The 21,241-nt window shown below is 44.6% G+C and overlaps 1 protein-coding gene and 1 long non-coding RNA gene across 3 annotated transcripts in view; one reads left to right on the top strand and one right to left on the bottom strand.

Moving 5' to 3' along the window:
* The window catches only part of SKI (SKI proto-oncogene), a 165,012-nt gene that overhangs the window by 67,275 nt on the left and 76,496 nt on the right, over positions 1-21,241 (top strand). The gene's annotated exons all lie outside the window — the stretch shown is intronic.
* LOC142819457 (uncharacterized) lies at positions 2,643-6,613 on the bottom strand. The gene is made up of 3 exons (XR_012897375.1): positions 6,476-6,613; positions 5,071-5,219; positions 2,643-2,780 (listed from the first exon to the last, which is right to left on the bottom strand). It is a non-coding gene; the product is annotated as an uncharacterized LOC142819457 (long non-coding RNA).

Genomic DNA, 21,241 nt, shown 5'->3' with positions numbered 1-21,241 from the left:
TCACAGATCTCTGCAGCTTACTTTTATGGATGTTAGGGATGTCAGTGTGTAGTTGACTATATGATTAACTGATATGCCTAGGCTTATTGGTTAATCTTGTCAACTACATGCATTTTCCCCTCCTCCTTGCTGCCTCAGTATCAGAGGCAGCAAAGGTGTAGAGGAAGCAAGAGCTGGTGCTAGCTTAAAAGCCAGTTCCCCCCAGCAGCGACTCTGTGGTGCTGCCTGCCCCACTCCCATGCTGCTGCCTCTATCCACAGGTGTGAATGTGGATATCCGCAGCTCTTTTTTGCAGCTACAGATGTGGATACAAACTTCGTGTCTGCTCAGGGCTCAACAGAGTAGTTTTGCCACATCTTTTGTGTTTTTCTTTCGTAACAAAACAGCCTGTCTGCATCTTCCAGTGAAATTCTTTTATGGTTACTACTCAATAATGCCAAGTAAGTTCTATAGCCATTAATGTGATTTTTTTCAAGCCTTTTTTGCTCTGATGAGCTTGTGTGAAAGGTAAAGCTATGACTTCAGATCATAGGTGCAAATAAAATGTCTCTAAGTATTCTGATAAAAACCAATGACCACTATTTTCCAAACAATACGATCCTCAAATTAGGCTCTAAATCCATATTTAGAGACCTATATCAGTGATCAGATTTTTAAAAGGGCTAAAGGATCTATCAAACTCCCCTTCACTTCAGTGGGTGCAGTTGGGCCCGGAGCACTTTTAAAAATTGATTCAGGAATGCAGGCAGTCAAAAATCATGACCTTTGTCTTATGGTTCTATCTATATGTTTTTGTTTATCTCTAAGGTGCCACAGGACTACTCGTTTTTAAAACGATAGACTAACATGGCTCTCCCTCTGAGACATTTTGTCTAATGGGCTTCCCGTGTCATGTTTAGATTTGGTGAAAAGTTAACCTAAAATGTGAGCTTTATTGCTAGTTAAAACCACCTTTTCTCACTATGCAAGGTTAAGGTTATTGAGGATGTTAGATGCAAGTCTCTGCTTTCAAAAATTCTAGCTTGTTTGTTGGGGTTCTTTAATATGTTGACACTTAGCTAAGCCTAAAGTGTTGTATAAAATGGGGATGAGGATGTAGTTAATACGGCCTGAGTAAAACTTACCTTTACCATGGAAGTATTGCTATTCACTTTTGCGGGGAGAGGGGCTACTTGCATGAGCCTCTAATTCTAATGCCTGGCTTCTTTGATGTTTACATTCTATATTGTTTACATTCTTTTTTTCTCTCTTATTTTTTCCCACTACATGGTTGTGTTCCTCTCTCTCTCCGCTGGATCTTGGAACAGGTAAGTGATGTGCACTTGTGCCTTTTATTTAGACAGTGCCGTTGGCATTGATAGCATCTTGCTAGATAAATGCCTTGCAATCTGACTGGGAAACATATTTTAGCCTCAGCATGACCTTACAAGAATCTGCTGGAGCATATCTGCTCTGCTTTAGATGTTAATAGTGCAGTGTCTCACAGGGGATTGTCATGTGGCTCTGGGACCCTGCTTGTTAGTGGCAGTACTGTATTTAGGGAGAAAAAACCCCAAACTAATCAGATGACCTGTAAAGCACCTGAACGCTGTGACTGCATATTTTTTTCCTGTCGGGCAGTTGGCTATTGTTACTATGCATTGTAACAAAACCCCTAGTTATCACTTAGTGTCTTTCCAACCATTGCAGCAAACTATCTTCCAACAGATCCTTTGGGTACTTAATCTTAAATGAAAGGGTTGCAAGGTGATAGGAAAAGGCATATCAATGCATTTCTCCTTAGGGGCAAAAGAATTTGCAAAACTGCTGCTCAGAGCATCATGTTGAGTAAAGAGATGCACACCTTTAAAGAAGTAAAGACATGATCATTAGAATGGTTTTACCAAGGATAGGAGAAGTATATTACATGCTAAATGTATTTTGTTATTAACTTGTGTAATTTATGAGTTCCCTTTCTCATCTTTTGTAGTCCATTTATAGGAAATTCTTTAAAGAGTCAGTAATAGGAGCATTTGGTATTTTGCCAAAAGGAGCATACAGGTGGCAGTGTCTTTTAGAATCCAGCTTTCATTATGGTGAAGAACATTACTTTTTTTTTTTTTTTGGCTGACAAATAAGAAAGTAAAATGTATTCGCTATTCCCCAAAGTGGAAAAAGTGAAGTTTGTAAAATATTGCAAACCAGGACTGAGACGATAAATGAGGAGAGAAAACTCCCTTTTATTTGCTATGAAGGCCACCACAGGAAAGTCAGAATGTGCAGATGTCCCAGTTATCGTTTTCACTTTCTCCTTTCATGCTGACAGGAAAATCTCAGGATCTTTCTGATGAGAAATGTTGGTTTGTGTTTTTGCCAGAGTTGAGCTTGCAGGTGGCACTTAAATAAATGGCCATTCGGAAGGTGTAGTTTGAGAAGTTTGCATTATGAGAGCGGCATGCGACATTAGCCCATGCAATCTTAGTGTTGTGGTCTTGGTTTTTCACTGTAACGCTTCTTCTTGAGGAACCTGGTTGAGTTTAGGCCGCAGGTCTTGTAATATGGGCTTTTCTGGGGTTTACCACTAGCAGATTTTGCTTCATGCATCTATGAATTTCGTAGCAACAAATTTTGAGATATTCATACTGGAAAAAAGAAGAATATTTCAGTGCAAATGGGGCTGACTTAACATCTGTTGCTTGATATCAGATCTGATGTCTGCTGGGTAAATCTTTTGCTGGGTCACAGATGATTGGACCAGTTGGCCAGAGCTGTCATCCTCCTGGCTGGTGTGTGTTGGGCTCCTACACATAAACAATAAACATAACGACATTTTAGCTGAATAAATTGTTGTCGTTTCCCCACCACTGACAGTCAGATCTCCTGCTATTGGAGAGGGAAAAAACGTGCGTGTGAGAGAGAGAGAGAAAGAGAGAGAGAGAGAGAGTGTATGCATATATGCACTCCAATATCTTGGCCAGCATTTTCAGTATTTTGAGTTATAACCAGTGAGGTTTTTGTTTCTTTGTCTGTTTGCTGTGTTGTTGTAGCTGTGCTGTCCTAACATTCTAAGGAAACAAGATGGGTGAGATAATATTTTTTTCTGTATAAGTTTGAAAGCTAATCTCTCTCACCAAGAAGCTGATCTGACAAAAGATATTACCTCACCCATGCCTGGCCAAAGGGTTTGCTGGGCCCAAGGCAGGATGCTGGGCGTGGGGCCCTGGGTCCGGCCAGTGTATGGTGAATACTCATCAGTGCAGGGCCCCAAAAGCGTGGGGCCCAAGGCATTCACCTTGCGCTAGAGCCGGGCCTGACCTCAACTACCTTCTCTATTGTGCTCACCCTCTATTTTTTCTCCTCAACTTCAGACACCTTAGAGGGGCTCTGAGACCTGTCAAATTGAGCACCCAAAATCACTCGCCACTTTTGAGAATGGTGTGAAGGGTGACAGTAACATTCACAGTAATATTCATATGTGATCATAACTATCCTCCAGTATTGGGGACAGGTTTGACTCTGTGGTATACTCCTCAAAGAGGTCTGACTAATGGCACGCAAAAAAGTGCACCAGTGTCCCCAGAGGCTACTTTGTTGCAAGATTACTTGGTGTTTTCAGGGTCCTAAATGTGTGTCTAGGAGGTGTAGAGTGCTGCCCCATTAGACGGGATAGACAAGAATGGCAGAACAATATTGTGTAGCAGGATGAGAAGTGAGTAAGCAGCAGAGAGAAAATGGATGCTGAATTTTTGTGTATCAAACATGTGGGGGCCCCTCTCCCCAAATCCCAGTGTATCTTTTTTTGTGTATTCCTCTCTTTGAAGCGTTTAGTTTTAAACTTTTAGCAAAGCAGCTACTAGCATGTTGCCAGAGTAACCCTAGTCAAGTTCAGATACGTGGTGAAGGTTATAGTTTTTATTTGAAAGAAGGACTGTTTGGTGTGTGGGAGGGTGGGGGGAGAGTAAGTAAAGAAGACAGTACACATGGTTAAAAGAACTATTGTTTTCAGCAGTGCCTATTTTGCTAATGAAGAGGCCACTTCTAACCCATAAGGAATTCTTTGGAAGCTTGTTTAGGGATTAAAGCTGCAGTCAGGAGTGACTGGTAGATAAGGCTGAACTCTGAACTGAGGGCACAATTCAGTTTATGTAGAAATCTTCACCAATAAAAGCAGCATCAGGCCTCGTGTTGTGGTGGGACACACCTCAACCTCCTCTATGTATTTAAATGAAGCAATTAGATTACTAGATCTGAGCATATGGCAAGGAAGAGGAATTCTGTTATGTGGATGCTGAGTTCCATGGGACAGAAGTAGTTGAGCAACTTTAAAAAGGTGTATTGTGGAGGACATAAACAGCAACCTAAAACTATACAATTAATTGAGCCCTCAGTGTATTTATTTGGTGAGGGAGGTCTCATGATAGCATGTTGGCCTGATTTTTCTCACCTTTTATGCTTGTGTAAATTACTCCACTGATAACAAAGGAGTGACAAGTGCAAAAACAAATGCAAGAGCAAAATTGGATGTGTTTTTTCACTTAAAGTTTGTGCAGAATTTGACTGGAGACGTATTTCCCTCAAGCCAGACATGGTTAACCGTGGCCAGCAATAGCTAATCAGTAGAATGTGTCTTCAAAGCTCTTCTCCTTCCCATGCCATTGAGACCTCAGGCAGTGGCTGTTTTGTGCAGCTGTGGCAACAACTAATCAAGCTTTGCAAGAAGCGCGGGGGGGGGGGGGGGGAGGACACAACCACAAACTGGCTATGTGTCTGGTTTTGAAATGGCAACAGTGTGACTTGGTCAGGACTCCTTCTACAATACTTTTATTCATCAGGCCTATAATTTATCATGTGTTTTAAGTTTGCCACTCCGTTCAAGGGGTTACCCTTCCCCTTTTCCTCCAGAAAGTTGCTTGTTTGAAGAGAAAACATGGAAATGAACAGGTTAGTCCAGGACTTTCTCTTAAAGAAGGCTTTGGCGGTCTGTCTACCCAGGCCAACAAGGCTGATTTAGTGGTCTTTTGTATGCAGCAAACTGGGCTCTTTGCAATGAAGAGGCTTTAGAACTTAGGGGAAATTAATGTTGACACTTACCTTTGCTACATCTTTCACAGACAGCGGGCAAGATTCTCTTGGGATGGGTTGTCTCTTGAACCTGATGCTCATTGAGTGCGCAGGTATTCGGGATATCCATGTGATATGAAGTGTCCGTAGTGTGGAAAATACCAGCAGACACAGACACCCTAAGAATTGTATTAAATTAATGTAAACTTTTTCAAGAGTGACTTGTGATTTTTTTTTATGAGACACCTTAAAGGGACTTGATTATCAAAAAGTGCTGAGCACCCAAGCTTTAAAGGGACTCAAACTGAGCCCACAAAAATCCATTATTCTTGAAAATTTAAGCCAGTATCATGTGAAAGAGAAACTGTTACTTTGCCTTTCTCGTTTTGGCAGTACTTTGGGCAGCATCTCATGACCTTGTTAAAATCAGTATATTGCTTTGTCATTCCGATCATCATTTAGTCAAGCATATCTTTCTATTCCCTTTTTTTTATTTTTTTTTTGCAACTGACCGGCTGATTTTCTGACATTGTGAGTTTTTTTAGGTTTCAAAGTAGTTTGTAGTCTAGTGACTGGGGCACAGGACTGAGGGTGAGGATACCTGTATTTAGTTTTTGACTGTTACTGCCTCTGATTTAAAATTCCTATGTCTGTTAAAGCGGAACAACGATTCTTATGCAATCTTGTGATATTCTTGGAGCTGTTCAGATTATTACCATTATTACTGATTTGCCATTGACTGTTTGGTGGTGAGGGGTAAACTGTGACTCATGCCTTTGCCAAATTAATTTTTTTATGTTTTGGAAGAATTCAATTTTCACGCTCCTCTGCCCTTCTGGGTTCTAACCGCAGCAGAAATTATGCAAGAAAAGTGTAGGCTGGCTGGATGGGGGAACTATGGGAATTCTCACCAGAGATGTTCAGCTGGCTTTCAAGACCCAAGAACTTGGGAGAAACAGCGCAAAAGCAACAGGCCCATAAGAACAGAAACCTTGAGCCTCCATGTGCATATGCAGGGGCTTGATTCTGCAGGGTGCTAAATACCCTTCCCTCCAGTCAGCGTGGGAGGGAGCTCAGCATCTTGCTAGGATGGGCTGGAACTTTAGTGTCGAACATCCCAGAGGAACTAATCAGAAACTTCTGTGTATATAGACAAGCCCTGGGAAAAAGGCTCTTGGGAGTCTGAGCCCTGCAGTACCTTTTACATGCTACCTATAGGGATTATGTATTGCAGAATGGAATCCTGGGTCACACTGGAGTCAAAGGGCTCATTGTTAGTGCAGTCATCCAGATAGCTCCGTTCTCTTCTAGCAATGACTGTAGCTTGCCCTACCCACTTCCTGCTGTGCCCAGAGTTCTGGCAGATAGTTGGAAGGGAGGAGGGAGTGAGAGGGAGGGAGCTAGGCAGGGCTAGGGGAGAGGGCAGAGCAGTTACTTTTTGTCTGCCTGGTTGCATGGAAACATATCCCTTATCTCCTCCAGTCGTTCTTTGAAAGCTTGCTCAAGGTTTAAAGTTCTGAGTTTGAGTGATCAGGCCCAGCCTAAGGCCTTTCAAAGGGAGCCAGTGGCTGAGTTACATCCCACTTTACAGCCTCCTCTGCAAAGAAAGTGGCTTGGCTTGTCCCCCGTTTTCAACTTCCCTGAGTCCATCTGAAATGGGCAGCTCTGCCTTCAAAAGAGACATATCCTTGCAGCTTATTCTGCCCAATTTACCCCCCCCCCTTTTTCATGGCCACCATTTTCTTTGTGTGCTGTTTCCAAGGATTTTTTATCATTATAACATGAGCTTCTTCAGAGGAGACACATTTAAAAAAAGAAGAAGAAGAAGAAGCCAGGCTCCCATCAGAAGAATGTGTACAGTTAAGTGCCACATTCTGTGCTACCATGGCAACCAGAGTTTTAAAAATGTTACAGTCAGTATTCCAAAATCATGCAACCTGCAAGGAACATCGGGAGTAATTAAGGAAACTGCGCAGCCTGCTCTGCACCTGAAAAGGGAGGTGGGATGCTGGTGCGGAGGAGTGAGTGCCATTGTACTTTCATGCTCCCTCAAGCCTATCTTTACTCCCTGGATGCTTTCTGGAGTAAACACTGAACAGGAGGGGCCTGGAGATTTGGCTTCTGATTGTTTTTCCAAGGTGGCCTGCTGAGGATATGGCAGATTCAGTTCTTTGCCACTTTAGCTAATCAGTTTTTGTCCCACGGATCCAGTACTAGACTCCTTCCATTCAGCAGTGTAGCATGGTATCCCATAACGTGCAGGCTCCATTACCATGCACAGGCCACTATGCATTTAGCATCATCCCTGTTGACCCTCAGCTTCCCAATTCTCATTTTATTGCCAGCAATGTAGGTGGAGCAATAAAAATGGGAAGTCCCAGGGGCAGTGTATGGGGTATAGAAGAGTCAGAGGGCTTGGTAAGGGCAAAGGTCACAGGTCAGGGCCCTTCACTGGGAGGAACAGAAGCAGCTCTGACTTGTTAGTGAAATGACCATAACGGATGCTGGCATTTTTCAGTGCTTGGAGGAAGAGAAAGTGGCACGGATGGGGGGAGTGAGAGAGAAAGAGAGGGGGAAGTCCAGACTTTCCGTGAAGTTGAACCATAGATTTTATGACCAATAGGTGGCTTGCAGCTTCCTTTTATTTTATGTCCAAACTGAAAATGTGGTGTTTTTCTTCATAAACAGCTCAGACAGCTTAGGAAAATCAGACTGAACCCTGCTCTTATCCCAAAGAAGAAAGCCACAGCTGCTAATTAAATTGTTTAAAATCCACAGAGCCATGAAACTTCCAACCAGTGTTTCCTGGTGCTCTCAACTTGAGGGGAGAGCCGTATTTTAAGATGTTCCTCTGCTAGTGCTTTAAATCTTGTTGCCAGCCAGATAAATTACCTCGAGCATGGGGTTTTGTGTGCCTTTTACTGTGTAGCTAGCTGCATAACAAGATGCTACACCCTGCATTTAATACAGTGGAAGCTATACATTTGCCTTTCACTTTCCTGCTGAGTACGTTCTACTCCTTATGCCCTAACTGCCTCACCCCAAAGCAGCCTTGAGAAACAGACATGTTACATCCTTAAGCAACCTTGAAAGAATCTATTTCTAATAATAATAATAATTAATAATAAAAACAACCCAAGAAATGAATTGTACAAGGGCAACCTACCACCAGGCATTTAGAGGAGAATTAGAAGTGATTACACATCCACATTCTGTAATTGCCACCAGCAGCTGTGCCTCCTTTTCCCCACCCCCCCAATCATCCCCAACAAGAAAGAAAGAACCCCCCCCTTCACTAACATGAAATTTCTTGTGCTTTCCAGTGGGGGGAGGGGGAGTTGGGAATCTGTATGAGAACACCTGAGTTCATGGCTCAACTGCTTCCCATGAGACTAGGATTATAAAACGCAGAAGAGGAGGGTGGGGGGGAAATTGCTGACGGGACAGATTGAAAGTGTGTTTTACGGGCACACCCTTTTCAGGTTTCTGTATCTCTCAGCTTGCATTAATTTTTAATCACTTCCTCCAGTTGGCATGTAACAACGCCTCTAGGACTTCTCTGTGGCTGAATTGGGTCTCAGGCAAGCAGTGTTCAGCCTTCCTTTATCTAAAAATCTACAGCAAAATATGACCTGAAAAATATCACAGTGGATTTGGTATTCAAATGTGCTGGTGTGAGTTGAATTCACAGGAGCTGTGCTAGCCTATCGAAGATCAGAATCTAGCCTTGAAGGAATCCTCTTTGTAGAGGAGGGGTTCCCAACCTTTTTTGGTCCCTGTACCCCCTTGACTTTTAGTAAACCTTCCTGTACCCCTTATTCAATATGAAAGGAAATAAATTCTAGACTCTAGAATCCACAACTTTTTTCACTAACACTACTACTTTTGGAATACTTCAATTAGGATAATCTAGTTATTTACCAAATATTCCCTGTACCCCCTTGGCAAGCTTTTCGTACCCCAGGTTGGGAACCCCTGTTGTAGAGCAAATTCAGGCTTTTGGCGTTCTAAAATCACTTGCCGCCTTTTCACATATTGTGAGGAGGGCATAATTATTGAATTGTGTGTGCGCCGTGTTTTCAGGCTGGGAAGAAAATGCTGCTGGCATTTTACCTGTGTAGCTTCCATATAGCTTCACTCACCTGCTCTTGTATTTTCCAGCTAGCCAAATGAATACTGGGTGGAGGGGTTACACATGTTTGTGAAGCCTAAAATATTAAAAATGTTAATTGCTCTCGATTACCACGAGAACACTTAATTTCAGCAGGGTGTGGGTGGTCCAAAAGCCCATCCATTTTCAGGTTGGGGAATGCAGTTTGAAAGCTGATTAATTTTAGGGCTTGCAACATTTAAGTCCTTAGAGCTATGCCTCTTGCACACTGTCTACATGCATAAGACTTCCTGCCCTTTTGAAAGGCAGCAGGAGACTTGTGTGTGCACAGTAAAAGACTCCTGTTTTAGTCTCTTCCCAGGCAGTGTTTGCATGGCATCGTTGCCTGCCAGAATGGTGCCATTTGCTATTGGTTTGTAAGCTGTGAAGTCAGGCCAAATAGTGATTAGTGATGTTAAATATCGGTTAATTGAATAGTCGATTAACCTCCTGAATTCTTATCTGTTACTTGACTATTCTGTAGTGCCTGTGGGTTTGGCTGGCAGCTCGTGTGCTCAGGCCTCACTCCTGAGGAGCCCCCTGCCACTCTGAGGTGTCAAGGCAGGAGCTGGTCCACAAGGGGAGGCAGAGGCAGCAGCGCGGGGTGGCAGCAGCCGGACCTGGCACAAGCTGGAAGTGAGCGGAGCTGGCTGCCCGCCTGGCTCCTCATACACTTCAAATGCAGAGACGCAGTGGGAGTAGGTCCTGTACCTGGCGCAAGCTGGGACTGAGTCAGGCAATTATATCCCTAATAGTGATACAAGTAAAGTTTTTTGGAAGATGAAGCACCACAAATTAATAATACATATATATATATATTAAAAAGCAGCAGCATCTGTAATCTAAATGCTTCCTTAAAGCACTGTTAAGGGATTGCCTGGCCCAGAACCGTTGTTGGGAACTATAGGCAGTGTTGCTATAGCTATGTTGGTCCCAGGATACTAGACAGACAAGGTGGGTGAGGTAATATCTTTTATTGGACCAACTTCTGTTGGTGAGACAGAAAGCTTTCGAGCCACACAGAGCTGCTCTTCAAGTCTGGAAAAGATTCTTCAAGTGTCACAGCTAAATTTGGGAATCGTGTGGAGGATTTGGGGGGACGGTTCCCTTTGGATGAGAATCTGTATTCAAACCTGCATTATTCTAGCGTGCATTGCTTTCTGTAGCACAGCATGACTTATAATTCGTGTGTCTTCAGACAACGAGATTTCCGAGGATTAATTGTCTGTCTGTTTGAGATGACCCTGCTCAGTTGTTGGATTGCGAAGGAGTGGTTGCATATTTCAGTTGCATAAATGAAGTCTATCAGGATAGGACTGTGTTATTAGATGTGCTGTTAGGTTGGCGGATTGTTAGGCAGGGTTGCCATAACGGAGCGCATTATAAAAATAATATTAATGCCTGTTGTTGATAGCCAAAATGACTCTTAAAGGACATGTAATGTGAATTCTGCATACCAATATGTCATTCCGGAAAACCACATATGGATTTATCAGGCCATCAGGGGAAACTGCATTTTCTCCATAAATACCCTACTGTGACTTTAAGAATGCCTGTGAAATGCGTCAGCTACAGTGAGGCGGCAGACAAGCTGGGCAGACTGAGGGAAATGGGGGGGGGGGAGAGGAAGCGGGAGGAGGGAGTGTGCACAGAGGACAGAACAGCCGCAGTCTGGGCTTGCAGCCTCCTGGCTAGACTGTAGAAACTTATAATTGAGTTCCTGAGCTTCCCTCCTCTCCCTGCAGCTCTGCTGAAAAACACCCTGGCTCACAGCCATGCCCTTTCACAGTGACCTTGCCTGCAAATAGTGCGCAGGAATTTTTACGGACACTGTGGACATGGATAAAGAATGAGGAGTCCTGTGGCACTTTAAGGACTTGCAGATTTATTTGGGCATAAGCTTTCCTGGGTAAAAACCACTTTGTCAGATGCATGGAAAAAGAGAGTGGAGGAAGGGGGGCAGACACACTAGTGCTCTTGATTTAACAACAAATGACACAAGCTGTTCCCCACCTAGGAAAATAACTCAGCCCGTAAGCTGGGGTTTCACTTTGTTCTGCTGGGTCTCTTTATTATACTATTGATTGATTTTTCTCCCTTCTTGTGTTAAGAAAATAATAAATCTTCTGAGATTTTGAGGATTTCTAGTTTGAAGGAAGTTTATTTCCATGATGGTTGTGGTCATGTTATGTATGGAAATGTGGGCACACATATATTGTATACTCTGATTTTATACGTCCATCTGTGTTTATTCTAAAATACCATAGGTATTAGCTGTTCAATCCATGTATTAAAAATAAAAGCCACCTGATACACCGGCAATAACTGATCCTGCTTTCAGTTGACACCAGTTCAGTTTTGAATCTGTCCTGATGTAAGAGATTTGGCCCTTATTTTATATTTAAGAATATTAGGTTCTTCTGAATCATTGAGTTTTTAGAGCACCGTCTGAGGAAACATGAGTTCTCTTCCACTGACCTGGTGGGTAACTTTGGGCAAGTATTTCACCTCTCTGTTTTCTCTCCCAACCTCTGTCTAAACTGTCTAAGCAAATTAGTCTCTGCCCAGAAATGCTTCTATCCCACACTGCATACTCAGTGCCTAGCACAAAGAGCTGTTGATTTTGGTTGGGAGCATGATACCATAATATAATCTTATTTTTTGACTACTGTATACAGTTTCACCCAGTCCTATAAAATGGGGACTGAATTATTCTTGCTCTGCAAACCTACCCCCACCCAAAGCTTAGATCCTGACCTCACTGGGATTTTGAAGCTTTTGATAACCTGCTTGCCTGCTCTCATCCACAGGGAGCCACCTGTGGCAGGTGTGAATTATATCAGACACTTCAGACGCACATTAGACATTTGTGATACAAACGGGAAAATCGATTATGCAAAAGTGACTTTAATTAAAACTTGTTTTTCTGGTCTGCTCTCTGGTGTTTATGTCTGTGGCAACCCACTCCCTGTAGCCAGCAAGCCTTTTTACAATGCAGTCAGAAGTTCAGCAGCTGCAGTCAAAAGGTAATTTTGTTTGTGCAAGATATTTATCTCCAAAGGAAAGGCCAAGAATCGGGGTTAAGGAGAGGACAGTAGGCAGAAAGCTTAAGCGTTTCTATTACGCCTTGCTAATGATTCTGATAACTTAATAAAGTTTAACGTAATTCTGTCTCATGTATTTTTTCTGAGCACTGCATTGTTGTTGTACAGTTGTCTAAGGGAGTTGAAAGAGGGTAGGTTTAAATCAGAACATGCACCTGTCTGTCTGTCAGTGACTCAGCACTAATCATCATGGAATCTAGGTTCTTTCTCACACACATACACACGCACATACATGTACGCACACACACACACCACCTCTTTGTGTTTCCATAACATATGCAGCTTTAAGGCATGCTTGCTGTATCTCTTGGATCAGAGACCCAGAATCTGTGTAGCACAATGCCCAAAGATAAAGGGTTTCTTTTGTCACAAGATGGGAGTTGTGCCGTGCGGCTTATGTAGAGACATATGGTGAAGCAGCACCTGTTTTATAAGTACGGGCTCAGTGCAGAGATAACACTGAGAAGAGAAGAAATGTCGTATCTTCTTCCCAGGGTCCCACCTGGCTGCCACCTGCTCCCTCATTTAATTGGCCTCATTCCCTGTGTTCCCCATGCTAACCTGAGGGTAAGGGGGAGGAAGGACAGGGCGGGCTGAATCAGCAAGCAGGTTGATATGGTGAAGCAAGAGGGACTTTGAAAGAGCTGCTAAAACAGAAGCCAGTTTTGGTTCATTGGGGGGGATGTGTCAGTCGTCAAGGGGTGGTGATTGGCTTAAGTGCTGTAGTCTGTCACAGAGTGTGAAGACACATCAAGGATACTTGCCTACTGCAGCGAGGGTGATTAACATATGATGGAAGTGCCATTGTCATCTGATACTGGTCTGGCAGTTCGGAAGTTTGTGGCTCTTCCCCCCCCCCCCCCCTTTTGGAACAAAAAACAATGGTGATAACAGCTGGGAGTGTAGTTGGCAAGTAATATCCACATCCCAGGAATAAATGTGTTAGCTTTGTCTTGGTGTTTATCCACATGTGGATATTACTGCTTGGTAAACTCCAACACATCTGGTTGCCACCATGGAGATTTGCCAGTAAAAGTAGGATATTTGCCTCATTTTTTACAGAACACACTGAGCATGGCTCCTGACATCAAGAAGGCCTGAGAAATTAAGCATGCACTAGAAGTCTTTATTGGGGTATTTTCCCCCTCTGCTGACTTTAACCACCTTCTTTCACTGACTTATCTTTGCCACGAATATTGAACTATGATTTCTTAACCTAACCCAATCATGCAGGCAACAGTAGTAAAGAACTAGCAACCTGTGAAGGAAAAACTGCAGTATTTAATGAACCCATGCTGATCTGTTTTATTACCAAGGCACCATTAGAAACACTTTAGCCAGCGTTTGTATTATGGAGGACATAGGTCAAAGTGCCCTGTGGTTTCCCCAGTACTCAGGCATCTATAAATTATAGATGGTCGAATATTTGGACCACGGAAAGGGATTTGAAAAGGCACTTAATAGTGCATAGTTCTGATTTAGCCCTTCTCAAAGCACGTTACTAAGGGCTGCAGTGTCCTTATCCCTATTTTATCAACGAGGACACAGAGATGACAACTTTGCATATGACTTGTGTTAAGTTTGTGAAGTATTTTAGGGTCCTTCAAACTGAGAGGCTTTACAGGGTCTGCCTTCATTGCAGAATTAACTTGAGTTATCCCACATTTAAGTTGCTCTTCTTGAGTTAGTTTTAGACTATGTTTGCAGCACAGCTTTGGTGCAGACACTAGTTATTTCACCTCCCCAGCAGGCAGTATCTAGGGCGACAGAGGAATTCTTCTGTCAGCCTAGCATTGTCTACACTGGAGGTTAGGTCGGCTACATTGCTTACAGGTGTGGGGTATTTTTACTATGCCTGAGCCATGTAGGTGGTTCACTTTCTCTAGTGTAGATCCAACTTGACTTCAGTCAGACCAGCCTCTGTGTGAAATAACACTTGCACTGATGTGTCTGTACTGGTGTTGCACTCCCTTTTGCGTCACATGAAGGCTTCTGGTCCCATTGTTCTTTGCACTGCAGTAAGCTGATCTGGTCCATGAACTGTGAGCATTAACTTACACCTCCCACGTGGGTCAGCCAATTGGAGTGAAAAGCAATTCCACGCTTGACTAACAGGTTTTATGTGTGGATGGGACACACGTTAGGGGCTACACTTGAGTTATGCAGTGAAGACAAGCCCATAGAAATGCCAAATCATAATCCCAATTTTGAGCGGGGCGTAAATTTCTCAGTATTCTCCCATACACTTTCTGAAATCTCCATCCCTTGGATATATGGAGAACCAAAGTCTGCTAATCACAGCTTCCTCCTTGTTTCCTGGGCTGAAGAGGGGAGAAATTTGCCTAAGCCCTCTTGAGCCTTTAGAGATGATGTCACACTTCTTTTTGCTGTGTAGTGGGACTGCGGTTTCCATTTTGACTTGTAGTTGGCTTTTGGAAGATGGTCACCTTCTCTAGTTTAGCGTTCAGAAAAGGGGGGGGAGAGTTTTGGAGGAGAAAAGTTGCACATTTTCAGCAGGGATAGCCCAAAAGAGTTCACCTGACAGTCCTGCCTGCTGTGGGCCCGCAGAGATGCCCAGCCAGTGTGATGCAGCAGCTCATGTGGATCTGTAGCATTAATAATGTAAGCTGCTTTCTGTATTGTATCCCTAACCTCCTTTCCCAGATAGTGTATGCCCAGACTGCTTGGCTGCTCAACCACGCTCCTGCAGCTGGATCCTGAGCTGTGACGCAGGAGTGGGGCAGCTGAACCAGAGGTAAGTAACCGAGGTCTGTTTTTTAGGAACAAGTTGCCCTTGATTCTGAGCCCTAGTGGTTCCTTTCCTGTGTAGAGATCTATGTAGATTACCTTCATAGATATAAGATTACCTGCCATGCCAGATTTGCTTATGCACTTGGAGGCTTTGAATTCTCTTTAATGAGCGAGAGCCCAGCAAGTCTCTCAGGGTGCAAGCCAGGAACCTCTAGCATTACCTGCACGCTCACATTATGCGCCGTGTTAACAAGAGTGTGTACAGTTCTGTCGACACAGGGCCGGGTTCTCAGTGTGTGAGCCTGGGGATTGGAGGAAAAGCCTGGGTGGTTTTAACCTGGGACTCCCCATATTATGCCTTGCTTCCTGGCCCCTGGGGTAAGTGAGAGCAGCCTTAGGGATGCTCTGACTTGAACTCCATTCCCCATGCAGCACTGTCGCTATACTTTTGACACATGCCACCCTCAGTCATTGCTCTGCATTAGAGGCTACAGAGGCTCTGCACTGCTGGGGGTATTGCTGGGTGGCCTTTTCTGCCCCCTTTGAGGCTCCTTTATGCTGCTAGCGCACTGGAGAGCAGCCTTCATTGAGGCTGAAAACCCACCGCCCAGTCACTGCCTCCAACTTGGAGCTTGGAGATGGAAACATTAGTGACTCTTTCAAACATTGCTGGTCTTCTGAAAACCATCTCCCCCCTTTCCTCCCCCTTGTGAAACATCAGGACGGTAATGAGATTCTGCACCAGCAGAATGGAACAGTAGGAGGTGACCCACTAAATCGTCTTGAAATCAGACTGCATTAAGCCATTTCTGCGCCGCCTGCCAAATGCGTATTACTGCCATGTCTGTGAGTACCGAAGCCATTTACAGATAAGAAAAGATTAGCGCCCTCAAAGGGATGAGATGGTGTAACCTGAAGGTGTCAGTAACAATTTATCTAGAAAGCCAAATCAATACAGTATCTGCATTTTGCTCTTTCTCTTTCATTTGGTTTGAGGGCTGAGGGGAAGAGTCTTGACGCCAGATGGAACAAGCTTCCGTTGCCACCCTGACAGAGGCAGCTGATCAAAACAGCCTGGGTATTTTAAGGAATTGCTTGTAAAAAAGCAGATCATTCCAGTGTGTATAACCACTTATCTCCGGCTTGGCATCGGAATAGATCAGTACTACTGAGAAAAGTTCTAAGTGCATGAAAGTGAGGGAAGAAAAAGGCCCTTGTGGTTAAGGTACTGTGCTGGGAATGTGAAGATTCAGCTTTGATTCTTGGTTCTGCCGTGGACTTCCAGAGCGACCATGGACAAGTCACTTGATATTTTCTGTGACATCCTCTGCACCGTGTTGGTCTTGTCTATTCAGATTATAGACCAATGGCTCTAAGTGTGTGTGGACGGACAGACGAATGGATGGGTGGATGGACATACACACAGCATCGAGCACCTTGGTTGGGGCAGCTATTATACTAATAATAAGAGGAAGAGTTCGAGGATTTCTGTGAGAGCAGGATCTCTCTGTTAGTAAGGAAAAAAAAATCTTCCCTATTGTGTTGGCAGGGGAAATAAATGGACCTGAAGCTTTTGCTTTGTTGCTGAGCAAAAGAGGTTCTTGATGAGTTGAGGGTCACATGTCCCTGGTACCCTTCCTTCCCTGGGTATGATTCTCAGGTGCCGAGTGTAGAGTCAGGATGAAAAATAGACCCCCATGAGAAAAAGAGGCATTTACGTCAACAGAATTGATGCCGCACCAGGCTAACCTGGTTTGACGCTCAGTTTAAACAAACAGCACTTATTAATGTATCCTTCCTCCTTCCTTAGTTGTTCTGTCCGCTGTAGAGTAGGTGAAAGTTTAGGTAGATTGACTCACCTCACCCTGCCCACCCATCGAAGAATGTTTAATTCACAGAGTTAATGTTTAAATTGACTCAGCCTTTACAAGGGCTTTGATCCCTATTGGAGGACAATGACTAAGTGAAACCAGGGAGATCGGGTTGCAGTAGCGGAACTTACGGCTTTTTGCTGTAGAAAATCCCATCCCACTAGGAGCAGTGCTGAATGCTTGAAGCGGATCAAGGGCAGTGGAGGGACTGGTGATGGGTGCCATGCGTTGGCATGGAAGGACAGGGCAGCTTGTCAGTGTTTCGAAGAGCTGGCTGCCCACCTCCTTGCAAGTTATAACTAGTAATGCAGCTAAAAAAACAAAACAAAACAAAAAAAAAAACGGTCAGGCAGGGTAGCCTAAGATATTGACAAGAGCTGTCCTTCCAGAAAAGGGAAACTTCCATGCAAAGGAAAATACTTGGACATTAGATAACCAGATGTTGTCCTTGGGGCCGTGGGGGAGCAGTGGCCTTGCTCTTACAGCTATGATTCCTGCTGCTGTCTCTCTCTAAGGTAGACCTCCTTTGGAGGACAGAGCAGAGACCTCGGAGGGCTCAGTGTGATGGACTCCGCTAAACATCTACTGCCCATGATCTTTCTCTGCTATTTTAAAGCAGACCTCGCCTCTGGATTTCCCCGCGTTATTTTTTCCATTTACAGAACTCTCGTGGACTTTAGTGCAGGCGTTTTAAATAACAACACAGTATGGGGTTCAAAATGGAATATCCGTTATCTCCCCTAGCGCCCCTGCACTTTGGGGAAAGTATCCTGCCAGGATATAATGCCATTGCCATGTGTCAAGCCCTCATTGTGTCGCAAATGGGTCCCTCATCTGGTTTCTGAGGGCATTGGCTGGAGAGAATCTCAGAAGGGGAAGGGAATAGCATTCCTCTACTGATTCTTGAAGCCCCCGGTCTGTAGGGGTTTTGGTGGAAAGCCAGGCTTCTCCCTCACTTCTCTCCCCCCCTCCCTTCCATGCACATGCACATTCTCTCTCTTTTTCTCTTCCCTTCCCATTTGTGCCAAGAATGTGGGGGGGGGGGGGAGGACCCACACAGGAAATGCCTCCTCTTTCTCTAACGACATCTCCAGCTGCAGTTGGATGGGAGAATTCCAGGAGGGGGGGAGGGTGTCAAATCAGTGGAAGGCTGTTCAGCTGCCAAATCCAACTGGTACATCTTAGCTGTGGAGACAGAAGAGCCTTTTCTCCCTAATTTTGGCCCACTTTAAATGTTCTGCTGACAGAGAGGGAAGGGGGGGTAGGAGGGGAAAGAAGCTAGTGACATCAGTACTCCTGTTTTTTATTTATATGCAGATTTCTTTTCAGTGCTAAATTGCAGCCTTACTTTTAGAGGTTTTAAGTGGGATCCGTTTAGAAACAGATTAAGAAATGTGACGCCTTGTCCTTAAAATAAATCTATCTCATCTATCTTACCTTGTGTATCTGTACACTCATTACTGTGGTCTCTGGGCAGTCAGTCCTCCTGTTCTTCTTCCTCTGAGGTGATTTGATAGTGTTAATGACCTGGCTGTCCTGTTAGAATTTAGAACAACACACCCCGAAGCTGGTTCACTTCTCTAAGTAGCTTGAAAAATGGGGGTTTTGGTGCAGCGTTGCTTTGCCGTTTGTGATGTTTGGAGTGAGGCAGAGGGATTAGCTCGGACTTTGAGGAGTTGGAAGGCTGAGCAGGGGAAATCTGGGCTCTGGAGTAGGCTTTTCTCTTCCACCTCACATTTCTCCCCATCCCCTCCCACAGTTGGAGGAGGAGCTCCAACTGACCTGAGATGTGCTCAGCTTTATGTATTATTTCTATGTCCAGGTCCAGTCTCTTGAGATCTTGTGCTAGGCTCCTGAGGGCATTAAAGCAGAACTAGGGATGTTAACTAACGCATATTTGTGTACACATGTAACTGCTGCATTTTTTTAGTTGTTGCATGTTTACATGCTGAGGGTGGGGGCAGACAGGCAGGTGCTGGTGGGGAGTTGGTTTTTTTAATCTGGCTCCCTGCGAGGACCATCTCCCACCGCCCCCAACCCCTGCTGCCTCTGATAAAGAGGCAGCAAGGGGGGGGATGAGTAGTCATTAGGATTAACCAATAAGGCTTATTGGTTAATCGTGTAAACGACTGCACGCTATCATCCCTAAGAGGCACAGATTGCAGAAGCTAGGGATGTTAACGGTTAAATGGTTACCTGGTAAGCGTATGCCTTACTGGAATGCTAGTTCGAACTAGGGGGGTAGTGTAGACATACCCCCGGATGTGGGTGGTGGAGTTTGTTGGGGGCTGCTCCAGCCCCACCATCCATACCAGCCAGGGTCCTACCAGCTGGGCTGCCGTTGGTGGGGGGCTGCTCCCGCAGGTGGGGCCTGCCAGTTAACCAGGGGGGTAGTGTAGACATACCCCGGGGCCAGGCCGAAGCAATCCCTGCTGCCCCCAGCCAGTGGTTAATCGGGTTAAACAAATTGCTTGACCGGCTAACTCTTTTGGGCGGATTGACATCCCTTGCGTGGGCTCCTAAAAAAGGTAGAGGAGATTCATGAGACTGCAGTCTTGCAGTGGTTGTGGATGAGCAGCAGCAAAGCTCTTAGAGAACAAACCTTGTCAACTTTATTACTGCGTGTCATGCCAGCGATGTCTTTTTGTAATAAGGTGCAGTGAGACATCACAGCTCCACAGCAGCTTACCTCTAGAAGAAGTGAGGGGAGGGAGGGAGGGAGAGGAGGAAAGACAAAATGCTTGTCATTAGCAAGCTGATTGTGTTTAGAAACCCTATTAAAAATGCATCATGCTGAGGAGACAGTCTAACACAGCGTGTAAAAAAGATGGGCCATAATAATTCTGTCTGGTTGTTTTGAACCGCAGCCTCAGATGAAACAGACAGGATGGGAGGGGAACGGGGGAAATTAAAACCCAGAGACAGTTCATTGCAGAGTGTAGTGGCATTGCAGACTGTGAGTATTTAAAGATCACAGGAGAAGGAATGTAAGAACATGACCGTCATGGGTGTCATCAGTGGTCCATCTAGTTTAGTATCCTGTCTCTGACTGGCCAGTGCCAGATACTTTAGAGCAGGGGGCTGGAACCTCAGTCCCGGGGGCCGGAAGCAGCACCCAGCTTGCCTGGGTCTGCATCCAGCCCCAGAGCCCAGGGCTCTCATCCCCCCCCCCCCAGCATTGGGGAGTCTACTGCGGGACTGGAGCACACAAAATCTACTAGCCTGTACCCCACTAGGTCCTGATGTGCGAGGGGAATGTGGGTAGTGTCTTTCTCCTTCTCAGTCATGGGTCACGTCAGTGAGGTGTTGGGTTTTTTTTTTACTTCTCACTCGTGTGAAGCCCCTGACTGATTTTTCTGTGAGTCAGTGGGCCCCAGCTCAAAAAAGGTTCCCCACCCCCGCTTTAGAGGGAACGAACTAATCGGGACAATGTTGAGTGATCTATTCCCTGTCATCCAGTCCCAGCTTCTAGTAATTGGAGGTTTAGGGACACCTGGAGTATGGGGTTGTGCCTCCCTGAGCATCTTGGCTAATAGCCATCAATGGGCCTATTTTCCATTAACTTACCACATTCTTCTTTGAACCCAGTTATAATTTTGGCCTTCACAACATCCCCTGGCAAGGAGTTCCACAGGTTGACTGTGAAGAAATACTTTGTTGTTGTTGTTGTTGTTGTTTGTTTTAAGCCTGCTTCCTGTTAATTTTATTGGCTAACCCCATGGTTTTATGTTATATATAGGTAAATAGCACTTCATGTCTCTCAGAGGTGGCAGGAGGGGGGAGAGAGGACGTGGTGCTTTCTGGGAGCTGGCTTTTAAGCCGGCTCCTGCCTGCTCCCCTGCGTGTAAATGTGGAACTGCTAGAAATTTCAGCAGTTACACATTTACACAAATACATGATTTTTAACATCCCTGTTTCTTGGTGATATTTAATTGTTTGCACATGGCCTCACCTGTCATGTGAGAATTCAGCTTTGATTACCTGCGCAGTGAGTAGTCTTGTAAGTATTATTATATCCATTGTAAAGGTGGGTAAACCAAGGTACAGAAAGGTTCAATGAAATGCCCTAAGTCACGCATCAAGTCAGAGAACCAGAAGTAGAATGCAGGAATCTTGACTTCTAGGCCAGCCATCTTTGCTTCCAACAACACTTCTATGTTGAACACAAATCACTAAGCTTTCCCTAAGCTGGGTTAGACAGATGAGTCCCAGATAAAACCAAATTTTAGGGTCAGTTGATGATTTAATATATCCTTTCAAAAGCTTGATAAAAGTCTGGGTCTCTCTGGCCCCCCTGTTTTGACAGGACTCATGCAGGTGCACTC

This window comes from Pelodiscus sinensis, chromosome 24 (genome assembly GCF_052426305.1).
Source record: "Pelodiscus sinensis isolate ZL-2025 chromosome 24, ASM5242630v1, whole genome shotgun sequence".
NCBI classification, from domain to species: Eukaryota; Metazoa; Chordata; order Testudines; family Trionychidae; genus Pelodiscus; species Pelodiscus sinensis.
Note: the sequence above shows the minus strand (reverse complement) of the source record. Positions and strands in the feature narration are given on the sequence as shown.